General features: G+C 36.8%; 1 protein-coding gene across 8 annotated transcripts in view; it reads left to right on the forward strand.

Moving 5' to 3' along the window:
* The window catches only part of LOC101742560 (long-chain-fatty-acid--CoA ligase 5), an 80,351-nt gene that overhangs the window by 22,774 nt on the left and 39,795 nt on the right, over positions 1-17,782 (forward strand). Inside the window, exon 1 of one of the 8 annotated variants that reach the window (XM_021351606.3) lies at positions 14,409-14,575. The exons of 2 other annotated variants lie outside the window; for them this stretch is intronic. The gene's annotated coding sequence lies outside the window, so the exon portion shown is untranslated. Of the gene's footprint in view, positions 1-14,408; positions 14,576-17,782 lie in introns of those variants that run through there. 5 more of the 8 variants (XM_021351604.3, XM_021351603.3, XM_012695197.4 and 2 more) reach the window with 5 other exon arrangements.

Consider the following 17,782-nt stretch of genomic DNA (forward strand, 5'->3'; position numbering starts at 1 on the left):
GAATATTAACAGCGTTAATAATCGGGAACCGAAGTTAGAACTTTTTCTATAAGTTAATAAAAATAATAATAAAAGAAAAAAATATAAAAAAATATAAAAATAATAATAAATAATAAGTTAATATAATAATAATAAAAAATATAAGTTAATGAAAATAATAATTTAATAGGTTCGTTAAACATACACAGTATTCTGTGTTTGATATATTCTTATACATGTATTCTCGTATATTTATTAAATCGTGCTTTTAATCGCTTCTGTATCTATAATATCTTTCTATGTGGACCTGTAAAGCTTTAAGCACGACCGGTTGCCGAGGTCGATGACCCCGCAACCTACTGCCTCACCCTTTTTTTTTTTTTTTTTTTTTTCTCGGGGGGAAATCCTCATGGACTACCTTCGCCTAGGGAAAAGCGAAGGGGCGTGCCGGACTCCTACCGGCTAAAACCACCCCGGTGTCCACCCACACGTGCGCGCAGGGCCGCGGGAATCCAAAATTCTTCCGCAGCCCCACACCAGTGCTGGCCAGGTCTATCCAGGCCTCGTCTCCTGCACGGAGTAGTGAGGCGTTCAGCTACTCCGTGCATCGCCTCAGAGGCACGCGCCGACACCCGCATGCGCCTCCGTCTCAGGTCCATCGAATAGGGGGCGAGGGCTTTCCCAAGTCCCTCGCCCCTGGACCCATTCATGGGGGGCGGAAAAGGGCATTGTCCGCCCTTGTCCTGCGCCCGGTGCGCCTTCTGCGGCCGGGAAAGGGAGTCGAGATCTCCCTCTCCCGTTCCGCAGTTTCCTTCTGCGACATCACGTCCTCGCAGAAGGACACCACCGCGTCCCACGACTCTGCGCTGCCGACCATCCTCCGCACTACGGCCGGCAGCGACAGATCGCTTCCTACTTCATTTGTGAGGACACGGCGCTGCTCCTCCCAAGCTACACACTCGGCGAGCGTGTGTTGCGCCGTGTCCTCCCCGCAGTGGACGCAGTGGTGGCACCGAGCGTCCGGCTCCCTGTCTATGCGGCACAGGTACTTGCCGAAGCAACCGTGCCCCGACAGCACCTGTGTCACCCTAAACGACAGGGATCCGTGCCTTCTCCCGAGCCAGTCGTCGAGTACTGGCCGGATCGCCTCGACGGTTGCGAGGCCGGCGGTAGGGCGCAGAAGCCTTACTGCCTCACCCTGAGTTTAGTTGGGAAACTATTGACAGGATAAAAGGGCAGCCATGGGTCGTTTGATTAAATTAAGCCATCATTGAAATAGTATCTTTCAAAAGCTCTAAAATGAACGTGTATTGTGTTTGATTTGAGACTGCGAATTTATATTTTCTAAACCGCTATAACTATAGATATATAAAAATGAATTGCTGTTCGTTAGTCTCGCTAAAACTCGAGAACGGCTGGACCGATTTGGCTAATTTTGGTCTCGAATTATTTGTGGAAGTCCAGAGAAGGTTTAAAAGGTAGATAAATATGAAAATATCAATTTTGTTTTTCCTTTGATGTGTCCCCCGTCGGACGGATTTCTTTTTGTTTGTTTTAAGTTTATTTTATTATACAAAAGTTTAAGTCTTTTATTTATCGATTGAGGCATTATGAAGTCTGCCGGGTCAGCTAGTTTATTTATAAAATTTTGATAGATAAACGCTTTTCAACTTTGCTGCACCTACCTTTTGCGCAACGTTTTATGTCAATTTATAAACATGACCTGAATAACGAACTATGATTATTATATGGATTATATTAATACGTGAGCAAAAACTTTGTATCCCTTTTTACGGAAATTGCGCGGAAGGAGGAGTATGAAATTTTCCAAACTTATAGAGAATATAGAGAAGAAGTGTACAATGCTAATATTTTTTTTTAAATAATGCATAAAAGATACATTAAATCAATAAAGAAAACATTACACACACTACATACCATGTATTTGACGCACACACGCATGCATACTATTTATTGTCAAACTTTTGTTCTTGACGTCTGTTGTCAAATTGAGAATAGATTAAATATTGTTTGTCTTTGTTAATATTTTTATAGTGTAGTCTTGGCGAAATTTGTGATTATAGAAGTATACAATACAATCATAATAGTGTACAAACTTACAATTCCAATTAATTATAGTCGAATTTCGACTACAGCGGGACCTCTAGTATGGATCATTATATATATATGTATGTTTATTCTAATGAGATGCGTCAAGTTTAAAGCTGACCAGCGCTACGCGTTAGTGAGCACGTTTCACAAAACTTAATCATATGTAGGTAGATATGTACGTACTAAATAATCAATGCAAGACACGCGCGCGCGTTTATATTGCATAGGGGAGATTAATTAAATCGTGTATGTAATTAAAGAAACTTTCTAATGACTATTTTTCTGTTTATTATAGGCAGCAATCCTTTGAACCTTCTTTGCTTAAGCCTTGCTCAAGCAAAATTATTATTTGTGTAATTACTGGTGGTAGAACCTCTTGTGAGTCCGAACGGCTAGGTACCATCACCCTGCCTATTTTTGCCGTGAAGCAGTGATGCGTTTCGGTTTGAAGGGTGGGGCAGCCGTTGTAACTATACTGACAGACCTTAGAACTCATATCTCAAGGTGGGTGGCGGCATTACGTTGTAGATGTTAACACCAAGTGGGCTGTGAGATCGTCCACCTATCTATGCAATAAAAAAAAGAAGGTTCGTGATTTCAATTACCGCATCGATTACAATTAACTACGTATGTATTTATTTAACCATTTATACATATCTACATAAATCAGTCTTTGTGTACCTATAGTACAGGCAACCCTAGTTTGGGGTCAGGTGCTCATGTGTGACTTGTCCCCTGTTATTATTATTATAATAGGTATGTTTCTTACCTTTATTTGGGCATGATTATTGGTTTTTTTTAAAAATTGGTTCACGCTTCACTTCGTTTTTAGTGGTTATCGGAGCCCATAGAAGTTGCAAGTCCCGCCACCCGGTTAGGTGGAATAAATAGGACCGAAGTCTCAATTGAATTGGATAGTTTCCCATTTCCCACCCTCCAAATCGGAACGCACGTCTGCTTGGTGGCAGAAATAGCCAAGAGAGGTATGTATCTACTTTTAAAGGCTTACAATACGCCTTATCACTATAAAATGACGTCTTAATCAACATTCGTAAAATGCGTATCAATGAATATATGTTGGTATTTCGTGAGCTATGCATTACTGTGTTTTTATCTGATTGAATTGAAAATGTTTACTATTATTGTTGGTAATTCAGTAAAAAGCGCGAGTTTTTTTTTTATTGCTTAGATAAGTGGACGAGCTCACAGCCCACCTGGTGTTAAGTGGTTACTGGAGCCCATAGACATCTACAACGTAAATGCGCCACCCACCTTTAACAAAGTGTGCGTTTTCTATGCGTTTAATCTGCAGAACTTGGACGGTTTTATCTGTAAACTTGTATTTGAAAAGATGGGTGTACTAGTGAGGACTTTTCTCAATTCTCCTGACTGAATGCACGCCTCAAATTGCTAGTGACGTCATATATTTGCTAGCATTTCTGTTCTTTGACATTTTCCCTACATAGATTTTAGGGGTTGATAAATGGTATCTTTGTAGGTAAGTCGCTTTTTCATTTTGAATCTTGTTATTAATAAAAATAGAACGTCTATTTTTCTGTTAAGAATATATGTACCACTTGTACCGTCAATTCATAGAAATATCTAGAATGTTATCTAGAATGGTATCTAGAATGTGTCTAATTATTTTATTGTGGCAATTAAGACAGTTGCTTCACTCAAATAACTAATCAAATCGTTTACAAAGTAGCAGAACGCCTAGTGGCAGCTCCTCAAAATGATTTCAATAATGACATCCGTGCCAAGAATGTTTCAACTCAAAATCTAAATTATTTAATTCGATGGATATCTATTGACATTTTATGTTATTGCCACTAGATGGCGTTGTTCGTGTAGTCATTAAGCACTCATACGTAGTTAACGATAACACAACAGGTGGGAAATAATCTCAATAAGTACAGAAGAACCTTTCACAGCACTCCGATTTAAAATGATGGACTATTTAAAATTCAAGATGTGACGTTTCACTTCGAAGATTATTTTCATAATAAAATAATTATTAACATTAAATTTAAATCTAATCATACGAGTGCATCGAGATTTACCTTGATAGCCGCATCACATAGTTAGTTTGCATTTATCCTCTTCTTAACAAGTCACCGGTTGCCACAGGAATATAAGCGCGTTAAAAAACGATTGCACAGCGCAATTCAGCGCATGAAATTGCTTATAATCAGTGTGCTTAGTGCGAGTTATTTAACGTTCTCGACAGCGTGAAAGTTAGCTCATATTTGTATGGAATAGGATCGTTTGCCTACGTTTGCCGCTAGGGGCGCTGTTCCAACTGCATACAAACTTGGATTAACTTTTACGATATCGAGAACGTTTAAAAACTCGCACTAAGCACACAGATGATTGTCGGAAAACGAGTGTCGGAGTTACTTTAGCGTACGCGTAGCATGACGTGCGTTGCCGACTAGAAATGGCGACTGCTTTCGCATTCAGCGTGTTTGTAAGGAGCTGCATGTGCAAGTTCAAGGCTGGTCGAGACCCGCTTCCCATTACATTTGCGCAGGCACGAAATTGGGAGTTTGGTCGATTCCTAGATTTATGTAAATTTAAAACGAACTTAGTTTTCTACGTTTCTATTTTATTTTTTACAAGCGGCCCGCTCCGACTCCGCTCGGGTCTTTAACAAAAAATTTAACGACAGTTGACGTTGTTCTATTTTTTTAAATAAAAGAACACTTATTGCGGCATTACTATAATAGTTAGAAATATGCTGTCGCGACACTTTTTGTACATAATAATATGTTCTACAAAGTCGTAGTACATTATTTTATACTATCATCAATAGTTTTCGCAGGGCACGAGATGTAAAGAATATTTTAGGTAATTTTTTTACACTTTGGGGTTACATTATCGGAGTTTTAGTAAGGATCCCTAATTTTTTTCAAAAAAGATTATAGCCTATATCACGCGGGAGTAGTGTGGCTTCCAAACAGTGAAAGAAATTTTCAAATCGGTTCAGTAGTTTCGGAGCCTATTCAATACAAACAAACAAACAAATCTTTCCTCTTTATAATATTAATTATAGTATAGAAGTATAGATTGCTTAGATGAGTGGACGAGCTCACAGTCCACCTGGTGTTCAATTGTTACATAGACATCTACAACGTAAATGCGCCACCCACCTTGAGATATAAGTTCTAGACTAGATTAAGTCATTGTCCGAATTAAATACTTATGATAAGGAGGATTAAATTGTTTGTTGGCACGCAAAACGTCGTCAGTACGGTCACTAGTCATGCTGCAATGCCTTTACTTAAAAACGGGCGGGCGGCTATATCCAGGTCGTGTTCTCTACGTTCACTATTGACATAACATGAAGTAGGCCGTGAACTCGCTGTCGTAATTCGGGAGTGATCAACGACAAATGCAACATCGTGAATCCATATCATCCGTAGTGGCCTAAAAGATAACAAGCCCGGTGGACTCGTTAGAAATAATTATGCCTATGTTCAAATCCCACAGGAAGGTATAATTTTTTTTATTTTCTAAAGAAATTCTTTATAGGTGCGTGTTGAAAAACAATTGAGACGATAAAAGAATAACATCGTTTAATAGAAATCAAAAGTACAATATTTTTAAACTTGGGTAATAACTGACAGGAAGACTAGTAGGTACTTAGCTCACTCCGGCAGGTATCATAGTCCTGCCTATTTCGAACGCAATTTATTTTTTCCTAGCTAAGCTGATAGATAGCCTTGAGAGGCTATTTCAGCGTAACCTTAACTAGTAGGTGAACTCACGGGGCTCAAACCGGAGTGATGCTAACACTGAACGTAGCAAGAGCAGTGCTTCGCAGAATTTACCACCAGATCGGAAACCCGACCCACTGAGAAGATCCGGCGAGAAACTCAGTGGGCTGCGACCGCAGTTAACTGTGACTTATCTATTTATACATTTTTCTTTGAAAAGGGGGGAGTACCGTTATATCGTCGTATTGAAAATTTGGCCTCATGTCTCAAGGTGGATGGTGGAAATCGATAAGCGCAGTAGTTTTTTATTGTTATTGCTAAGACAGCCCATCCCGTATTAAATGGCTTCCTTAGACATCAACGATGTAAATGTCACGACCCACTTTGAGACACGAGTTTGAAGTCTCAATTAATAAGCGCATTGACTGCTCTGTCCTTTAAACTGCTGCTCAACTTTCCACTACTACTACGCGGCGGAAGGTGTTACATAATAATTGTAAATACACATGCTTTAACAAAAACCGACTTCAAATAGAAAAAAAAAAGATATTCCTAAACAAATTAATATACACTAAAAACAATAATCATCGAAATCAGTTGGCGTGATATTGAGTTATTCACCTATTTGTCGAGCACGTATTTAATGCAAATTTAAGACTTATATGGTTTCCTCATGGATACCATTATCAGAACTGGACTAAATTGAAATGGGACCACACGGGAAGCGTTAGCTTTCTAATAAAAAAAAGAATCATCAAAATCGATTCAACCAGTCAAAAGTTATGAGGTAACAAACATAAAAAAAACATACAGTCGAATTGAGAACCTCCTCCTTTTTTAAAGTCGGTTAAAAAGTAGATGACGTAAGCATCGCAATGCTCACAGCACTGTCGATGGAACATGTGATAAAAATACAGAAGACCCGAAGCCAATCCGCTAGCCCAGGATTCCAAGATCCCTTGGGAATATATTATGTACAAGCGACCCGCCCTTGCTTCGCTTCGGAAACTGTAATTTATTATTGATTTCTCCACTATTTAATGGATGTTATTATACATATAAACCTTCCTCTTCAATCACTCTATTTATTAAAAAAAAATCGCATCAAAATCCGTTGCGTAGTTTTAAAGATTTAACCATACATAGGGACAGACGGCTATAGGGACAGAGAAAGCGACTTTGTTTTATACTATGTAGTGATTATAATCTTTTCTTCATAGAATTTATTATTCTTACCTTACTTACTCACTATTTAGTTTCCGCCAAATTACATACTTCAAATTACGCTCATTAATCTGAACTGAATTAAATAATAGTATAATTTTAATATGTGAAGCTCTCGATCTCAATACTAATTCCAGGTCTGCTCTTGTATACGTTTTAATTCAGCTCACAAACACGACTACCACCATTGTCTATCACCCGAGAACTTGGGGGTCGAAGCACCCATAAAGGATTAATGACGCCATTGTGGGGGAGTACTGGTCGTATCTTTCATTTTTGCTCCACCGGCATGCGCTCGTTTCCATCTCGTGACGGTTTTATGGCTTTCGATAGTTTTCTCTGAAGTTGCAATTTATGTTAAGAAAGCTAATAGTACAGTGACCGCAAACATAAAAATGACTTAGAACTTTCAAAGTCATTTTTTTTTTAATTTATTGCTGAGGTGGGTGGTCGAGCTCACAGCCCACCTGGTGTGAAGTGGTTACTGGAGCCCATAGACATCTACAATGTAAATGCGCCATCTTGAGATATAAGTTCTAAGGCCTCAGTATAGTTACAACCGCTGCCCCGACCTTCAAACCGAAACGCATTACTGCTTCACGACAGAAACAGGCAGGGTGGTGATACCTACCTGCGCGGACTCACAAGAGTACGTACCGTAATTACGCAAATTATAATTTTGCGGGTTTCACTTTTATTACACGATGTTATTCCTTCATCGTGGAAGTCAATCGTGAACATTTGTACGTAATTCATTAGAAAAACCCGCCTGAGATTCGAACACAGGTGCATCGCTCAACACGAATGCACTGGACGCCTTTCAAACCGAAACGCATTACTGCTTCACGGCAGAAATAGGCAGGGTGGTTGTACCTATCCGTGCGGACTCATAAGACGTCCTACCACCAGTAAAAATTACAAATGTTTGTATATTTTTTCTTATTACGCTTCAAGCGTGTAACAATGTGTTAAAATCTGAGTCTAAGGATGCAATTAAAACTTTCAGAGTCTGACTGTTTAATTAAATATCTGTCCATTGTAGGTATTACAGTGATGAAGATAAATTTCATTACGTAATGTGGTTTGTTTTATTCTGCAACAAAGTCCGTGAGTGAATACGTTGAGCGTGTGTGCGATGGGTTAACATTAAAATCATCCGTATAGTATAGTCACAATCATACTGTATACTAAATGATTTCTTTGAGTATCCACCTTGGGATTTAGATAGTCAAACACGAGGCGGTGCCGCTGCGTTGTGCCAAATGGACGGTTTGTTTGGTTAGTGCATATGCAGAATATTTACTCGAAATGACCCCGAACTAAAGATCGGTACTGATTTAGGGATGGCGTTCGCTGATTTTGTACATAAAGTGTTTCTAAATTTTGACATTTAAATTGGTCTATGTATTGTTGAAATGTCGTGCGATATTTTCCAACCTAACTGTGTAGTATATTTTATTTAGTTAAATGTCCTTTAACGGATTCCAAGGGAATACCTTTCTGGAAGAAGATCGGTGATTGATAGTGCTGAGTTAGTTCCTTATTTTTACTGGTGGTAGGACCTCTTGTGGGTCCGCACGGGTAGGTACCACTACCCTGCCTATTTCTGTTGTGAAGCAGTAATGCGGTTTGAAGGGTGGGGCAGCCGTAATTACTATACTGAAGCCTTAGAACTTATATCTCAAAGTGGGTGACGGCATTTATGTTGTAGATGTCTATGGGCTCCGTTAACAACTTAACACCAGGTGGGTTTGTGAGCTCATCCACCCATCTATGCAATAAATAAATAAAATAAGAACAATGCGATGGCAAGCCTAAACATTTAACAAAACAGAGATTTATCCTGAAAATTGAAATTGTTGTTTTAAACCAACCGTCGCGCAGATTCCGTTTTCCAACTGACTTATCATAATTTGATATTATAATTAAGATATTGTTTGCTACTAATGAGTCTAGTACATTATCCTATAATCGGCTTCTAGAAAATACGCCATGACATGTCAAATGTATGATTTTGAATAACAAAATATTTGTTTATCAGCATTTTAATTTCTGTTGACGTTATCAAAGTTGTCTCGTCAAATGTACATTTTATACACAATGACCGCATTCGAAAATTATCAACAAGCAAATCGAATGCTTGTAATATTAATTCTACTAATTGATCTCATTTATATTTCTTATGAAACGTATTACTGTATATTTTTTTTTTTCCGGTTTAGCGTACGTGGTGGTCCCGGGTAATTATTTTTTTAAATGTTTGTTTCACCGAATGGCCAAAATGTCAAATGTCAAAGCTGTATCTAATAAAAAAAAAATCATTTATAATTATACTCTTTCTGATTTAGTATTTTCTTAGATTTTCGCGATTCGTAAATGTAATTAAAACTAAGTTTACCTTTTAATCTCGCGGTGATCATTTTGATACTTAGGTACTGATTTTAAAATAGAGAGACTTATCTGCTTGCATTCTTGTTAAATTAGCAACGATTAAAATCAAAGTACCTGAAATAAAAGCTCTTCTATCTTCTATCAGTTGATTTAAATCATAAAGCTAAATTGTAGCGGAATACATTTTTGATGCTCCAATGAACAAAAATGGTAAACCAAACATAGACAAAAAATGTTCATTTGATGTCATGATTTTTTACGTAACATTTTTTGTAAACGTCTTCAGACGCTTCTGTAGATTAGTCACAATCATTTAAGCGCTATAAAATAATTAATTGTAAGCGTAAGCATTTCCTTTTTATTATTACTATTATATTTGAAAATATTACTTACGCCATTATGACTTTTCATGGATATTATGTTTAATTTTTTTAAATGAAGACCATGGTTTTATTGCTTCGATTCAAAAATGTATAGCATGTTCATTTCTTACTTTTTAATGCCTCAAAATATTAAAAGAACATAATTTACAAATGCTCTTCGAGCTTCGAGCTAGATTATTTTTATTATACAGAAAGAATAGTCGATCACAACCGCAGTCTTTATGAAAGTCGTCATTAATGATACATTTTTTTAAATTAATCGCTATAGCGCCAATTGTTCGTTGATGGTCATTAAAGAGTTCCTTGAAGTACCAGTAACCACTGTACAAAATTACAACTCACTCAGATAAAAGACACACAACCGCTTACATCATTTGGAATTGAACCCGTTGAATTTATGAAGGACTTCGAGATAAGAAGAAGAGAAAAGCGTATTTAAAATATATTATTTTTATTTATTTATTCGAATCATTGATTGACGCTGCAAAACACGGATCCTGCAATTCTAATACCGTTGTGTATCATATGTTAAAAAAACAAAACGTTTTTATTATTATTCATTGTATAATTTCCTGATTGATACTTTGAATACTTTATAGTTTTCGTGGTCACGAACATCGATCAACAATAGTACTGTTACTGTTGATTGAAGGTCACGGATAACTGATATAGGCGCGACATCAAAGCGCATTTCTAACGATCACCCTCAACTGTAATTGAATATGCAATTTCGAAAAGGGCACACGTCGCATATTTTGTCAAATACGTTTTTTCATATACATGTAGTTTTGAGTACTTACCTACACCCGTTTTATAATAATTTCAGTAATTTTCATTTGCTAATTAACACTAAAATATATCTCAAAAGCTAATATTTTAAATTTTACACTGCTTTAGAAATTAATCAGTTTTTTTTTTTCATTTCCTGAACATTTTACATTTTCACAGATGTGCCCTTTTCGAAATTGCATATTCAATTGTTTCTACGATTTTCGACAACGTTAGAAATTATTCTATCATTTTATATTTCACATAAAGTTTTTGCGTTATACTCGTGAACACGTTAGTCATAGCTTTTATCCTTTTGAATGGATTGAAGCGCTGTTTTCATTAGCATTATTAGGATATTTTATATGTAAGCTATCATTTTACATTTTAAGATTCCAAATGTTTAAAACAAATCCTTTTTTAAGAAAGTCGTTGGTCGATATTAATTTTCGTTAAACGTTATAATGAATCCTAGTTGAAACCCCTGTAATATGTGTCCGGCTTATTTACTGCACTCATACGAGTCGTGTTTATCATGTCAACACGAACGTGGGATTTCGTAACGTTTGCTTGTTCATATGGCAAAGGAAACATTCGTCATGTGTATAATCTGTTTGTGCGGTACTTAAAAGTGCTTTCGCTCGTCCTAATTTCGGTTTAGTGTACATGTTTTGGTTGAGCTTTGAATTGTCTTGTATTATATTAGTGATTGTATTTCTGACAATTGTTTTAAGTTAGTCTTTGAAGTCGTCGTGGCCTAAAGGATAAGACGTCCGGTGCATTCGTATGAAGCGATGCACCGGTGTTCGAATCCCGCAGGCGGGTACCAATTTTTCTAATGAAATACGTACTCAACAAATGTTCACGATTGACTTTCACGGTGAAGGAATAACATCGTGTAATAAAAATCAAACCCGCAATATTATAATTTGCGTAATCACTGGTGGTAGGACCTCTTGGGAGTCCGCACGGGTAGGTACCACCACCCCGCTTATTTCCGCCGTGAAGCAGTAATGCGTTTCGGTTCGAAGGGTGGGGTAGCCGTTGTAACTATACTGAGAACTGATATCTCAAGGTGGGTAGCGCATTTACGTTGTAGATGTCTATGGGCTCCAGTAACCACTTAACATCAGGTGGGCTGTGAGCTCGTCCATCCATCTAAGCAATAAAAAAAAAAAAGTTAGACTCGGCTGATTCTTCAGAATAAAACAACGAATCTCAGACCAGAGCTATTTGTCAAATTGATACACATAAAAATCATAATTGGCCTTCTTTATTATCTTAAAGGTTTTTTTTTGTTATAATCCTGATTTAATACGTTTTGTTGTAAGGATTGTTATAATTTTTTTTATTTCGACAGCTTTGTCATGCCACTTTAAAAATAAACAATAGCCTAGGCAATTGAGATAAAAATTTCAATAACTATTCGTTTTAGCGTTGTTTCTTCTCACCACATAGACTTGATACTTGGATAACAATAGAATAAATTAATGGCGTTTTTGAATTGCCATTATAAAAATCATAATTGGCCTTCTTTATTATCTTAAGCGTTTTTTTTTTTATAATCCTGATTTAATACGTTTTGTTGTAAGGATTGTTATATTTTTTTTTTTAATTCGACAGCTTTACCATGCCACTTTTAAAATAAACAATAGCCTAGGCAATTGAGATAAAAATTTCAATAACTATTCGTTTTAGCGTTGTTTCTTCTCACCACATAGACTTGATACTTGGATAACAATAGAATAAATTAATGGCATTTATGAATTGCCATTATAAAATGATATCCCATTTGCCCATGCCATTATAATATGATTTAAATATATAAAAATGATATGATAGAATAATGATTTAAGTTTTGCACAGTCTAGTCTAGTGCTTATTATATTTTAATTTGATTCGTACAATTTACAGTTTTAGTAATTGGTTTACAGCGGATCGGACAGTTATAGGTCGTTAGACTGACCGGCTTTTTATCATTCAAGTTTGAAATGAAAACAAAACAAAACCTTATTTTACGTAAGTACGTTTTCAGGATCCGCTTCTGAAGCGTACATTTTGTTTTTTTTTTATTTAAAAGCTTAGCTTTCAGAGATTTTCATTTTTTTTTAAATGAAATTTCGGAAAAAAATATCGCAGTTGTATAGTGTTTTTTTTTTTTTTGGAATAGATGAACAGACGAACTCACGGCCCGCCAAATGTTAAATGGTTTCCAGAACCCTTAGGTATGACGTCAACCTTAAGATTAGAATTGATGTCGCAGTAATTATCATGTAATAGCCGCTTTTGTATTGATCAAAACTGTATAAGTATTGCTAAAACATAATATGGTAGGCAGCGGCTTGGCTCTGTCCCTGGCATTGCTGACGTCCATGAGCGACGGTGACCACTTACCATCAGGTGGGCCGTATGCTCGTCTGCCTACAAAGGCAATAAAAAAAAAACACTTAACACTAGGAGGGCCACGTTCTCTAACAATTCTGTTAAAAAGTACCCTTTTTTTTTTAAACATTAATTCAAACTACCCACCGTATCGTCTATTATATTGAAATGTGAAAAGGATATTATTTATTTTATTTGAAATTATATAAAACACTTATAAAACAGTTGCAAGTAACTGTACAGAATTATGTGTAATAGTTTCGCTTCCGTTTCGTAACAAGATAATGCCTTTGCCCATTGTTTGCGGTAAAATCTACGTTTACAGTGATTGAGCTGCTCGGCCGTAGCGCAAATTTCGTTTAAGATATCACAGCCCCACTCACTTCAAGAACAGATTTACAGCAAAAAAAAAACATGTTTAATATTTTTTTTTTTATTGCTTAGATGTGTGGACGAACTCACAGCCCACCTGGTGTTAAGTGGTTACTGGAGCCCATAGACATCTACAAAGTAAATGCGCCACACACCTTGAGATATAGTTCTAAGGTCTAGGTATAGTCACAACGGCTGCCCCGCCCTTCAAACCGAAACGCATTACTGCTTCACGGCAGAAATAGGCGGGACGGTGGTACCTACCCATGCGGACTCACAAGAGGTCCTACCACCAGTAATTACGCAAATTATAATTTTGCGGGTTTGATTTTTATTGCACGATGTTATTCCTTCACTGTGGAAGTCAATCGTGAATGATTTGTTGGCTTGTAATTGTTTCTACGTGTTCTTTTTTCTTTGTCGTATCACTTTTGTCTGAGCGGTGGTAGTCGTTTGGTATAATTGCTGTGGGCCAACAAAAATCGCCACTTCTCCGGGTTTGTAGTGAGCCTCGTAACTACGTGGTTGAGAACGTGGTATGCTGGTTGAGAATTCGAGTTCACTGACCTGTCTCGGGCCAAGTTGGAAAAGCCTGGGGACCAAAAGAAATGCACCTCTCCAAAAAAAAACAAAAATCGGTGTCGTTTTTTATTAGTATACCTATTTAGTATGGTACCACGAGGTCTGAGTACGATTATCGATCGCGAAGGCGGTATCTTTGCGAATAATGTTTGATTTTTCAGTCCCGGGCATGCATGTCTCGTACGTTTCCAGAATTTAGGACACAGGATTCTTCAAGTCTCGTTTTCTTATTCACAGAATTACTTTCTTATTCGTAGCATTCCTTTCTCTAGCAATCTTCTATTAGGAAAAATGTCGATGGCTGACAACAATATAAGTTTTAAATAGCGATATACTTAATCTTTACGGAAGCGAGCCAGTTAGTCATTTGCTTTTCATTTCTTACATTTAGCGCAAATTATTTAACCATTAGTGAAAACGGCATTGCAAACTTAAAGCCAACTTAAGCCGCGATTCCCAATAGTGCGAACTCAAAAGAGAGAGGTGGCTGCAGAATGGGGGAGGCATATACGGTTTTAACATGGTTTGGCATTGTCGCCACAGTCGGCTAGCACAGCGGCCGCGCAGAACTTGCGCACGCGCACTCGCGAAGTAGCCCGCCCGGTGGTTTTCAAAACGTGATAACGTATAAGTGTTTACAAATACAGTTGCTGACTGCAGTGCGTAAGACACATTTTGCCACTCGCGTTACGTACATAGCTTACGTGGGGTTCATCAATGTTTTTTTTTTTTTTTTGGCGAACTTGTCGTGGTTCCCGGTCGCTTTGGTCACGCGTTTCGCGTTGTTTTGTTTTTTTAATTTTATGGCGGCTTTAATGGTGTTTTTTGGAGCGATTTTTATGGGCTCTGTACTGTTTTTCGTTCGTTTTCGCATTCGCGATTTGTATGTTGCGCGTCGATTGTATTTCGTGTATATATGTCGATAAAGATTTTTGGTATGCGTATGTTATGGAAGAGTTCAGTGTTAATAAAAGCTTATTTTATTGTGCCTCCGTAAGGATTTTAACACAATTTGCTTACCCAATATCTTATGATCGTTTTAAAATCTGTTTTAAATTGCTAGATACATTTTCAATAAATCAAATGTATTTCAAATCAAACGTCATTTAATGAGTCGATATCAAAACGTTAATTTGTTAAATGTAATTGTGATTATAGTTGAAACGATCGTATCGTCTTCTCGAAGTGTTTCGGTATGTTTATTCGGTTGAGTGAGATCAAAGGGACACGCACCGTTATAGCCTAGATATTCGAATGTCCACACGCCGTGATATGCTTCTATGGATGTATATAGGCTTTGAATATTTTGATCTCTATGCTTAAAACGAATAGGATGTAAATAATTCGATACGATAGATTTGTAATGTAAATGCGGATTTTATTACCAAATTAGAATCTTTTCCGCGATTACGAGTGATATCAATAAAATTTTGGTCACAAACAAATAAATAGGGTTACTCCAAGTTCCTTGAAACTTATTTAATACTTGGATTACATGATGACCTCAAAATGCTCATCTGTCGCCAGGAAGAACTCGAGAAGTAACTGTAAGGCAGAATGACTGCAATGGAGCATTAGACGATTGTGTTTTAGGGCATTCGAAAACTGCCTCTTGTCTCGATTTGGCCGATATTCGATATCCATTGTGCCTTTGTGGGTCATAACGACGTTCTAAAGGGGTTCTTTGTGTATAATCAAACTATGATCACGCAACACGCGTAAGCATATGGATTACAGACATAGTCTGGTCTTTGAGCATGATTCAAATCGTAAAATGTCGTCGGCTTCAATGCAGTTGAATCGTTTTGAGCTATGAATGGACAGTTCTCAGGCCGTATTTTGCATTACAAAGAATTTAATATTTGCAATACGTTTTGCATCACTGGAAACGTGCTTAAGATTATTAGTTTTTTTTTTATTACCTACATTACATTTGTTTTCACCCTACCCCCTGTAATGGCAACATTCTTTAGATAACAGATATATATACTTGTCGATCGATCGGTTTTAAAATGTAAAGAGTTAAACCATAGAACGTTTGAGGATTTTTGTTCAATTACCAGAATTTTTTTTTAATGCTTAGATGGTTGGACGAGCTCACAGCCCACCTGGTGTGGTGTTAAGTGGTTACTGGAGCCCATAGACATCCACAACGTAAATGCGCCACCCACCTTGAGATATAAGTTCTAAGGTATAGTTACAATTTTTTTACTGCTAGCCGAACTTACACACGAAGCAGGTTATTGATTTTAACATTCTAGAATGTAAACTAAATAATGTATTAAATACTACGATTAACTTTTATCTGACAATTCGAACACCCTGTGTAATTGATTTCAACGTTTTGTTTATTTTCTGTTTCCTAAGCGTTTATAAAGCAGGCAAGCGGTTCCGTTCGAAGTGGAGTCATGCTTTCCCTTCGTACACCTCATTCTGTTTGTCAGTGCGAGCGAGAGGTGAAATGGGATCGTATACATACATACATACACACATATGTACTGAGGATGCACCACGCACCATTATTAGGTACTAGATGCACAAATCGCACAAGGAAAATGTGGTTTAAAATCGCAATCGGTTTTTATAATGTTTGACGTTTTGTCATGATTTTTCTCTCAATCCCTTCAGTATAAATAATTTAAGTATTGCAGTAAAGGTTTTATCCTGAATACTCGTATATTTTATATGAACCCTTTATAGCTTAGTACGAATTATATGTTAACATATTTAATTATTGTTTGATCGGGTCACTGTAATCCAATTTTAAATAATATCTTGTACTGTTTGTTCCGTGAAGTTAGCTTTAACTCATTAGTTTTCTCCTATGACAGACATTATGAGAAAATCTCACGAAATTTTGAACCTATTTAATGTCTTGAATTGCTTCTTGGTACTTTAGTATAAGCTTATATAACTGAAACTGCGTAACCTATTCATACACGACGCACAACTCTCAAAACAATGAACTAGTTTCTTTTTTATGTTTGATATATTTCCATAAAAATGTATGGAGTAGGGAATATTTTGAAATTTCTCATTGAAATGAGAAACTTAGGTGTTAGATACAGTTTGAAAGACGCGTGTATTCGCAAATTTAACGCAAAAATTTTCGGTGTTATTACGTAACAAAATACCTAACACAAAACAATCTATATATTGTTGCTAAACTCAATTTTTCGCTCATCAAAACGTCAATTCGGACTAAGATAAATGATACCGCGTTACCTTGATGTTGGCAAGGTTACGTACGAATCGAAGGGGAGCTGTGTACAAAAGATCAAAGCCCTTTTTAAGAGTGGCCCGGCAAGTGTGACCTTAACCTTTCAGAGCATCTGGCCGTTGATAGACCCTTCAAAACGTTATTCTTAGTTATTTTATTGCGTTCACGTTTCAGACGTCAACCTATTTTAATAAAAATAAGATGTTATTACAATAAACTTGAATGTGTAATCTGAGATACATATTTATTGTTGATATAAATAAACCGGATTGAATTGAAGAATTTAAATGTTCGTCATGTGGGTATTTTAATAGACCGTTTTCAAGTATTCAAATTTTAAAAAACATCTTGAGGTTCGCTGTCGTATAAAATCTATAAAAAGTTAGTTTCGAATTTTCATTGTAATTTTAATAATTTTTATGTTAGATTAATCTAAAAAACACGTTTGTTTTCGATAAAAATCAAATTTAATGCGTTCCGAATTACACGGTTGCATTTTCAAATGTCTCCTATTTCTTGGAATCGGAGCGAATACTTTCTGAATGAGAATACTAAGTAAACAGTGCCTAGTTGAGAACGCGTACTTGTAACACACTGCCTCAGAATCGTCGATGCTCGAGCTCTGAATGCAAAACAATTCTTCGAAACAG

This window comes from Bombyx mori, chromosome 3 (genome assembly GCF_030269925.1).
Source record: "Bombyx mori chromosome 3, ASM3026992v2".
Lineage (NCBI taxonomy): Eukaryota > Metazoa > Arthropoda > Insecta > Lepidoptera > Bombycidae > Bombyx > Bombyx mori.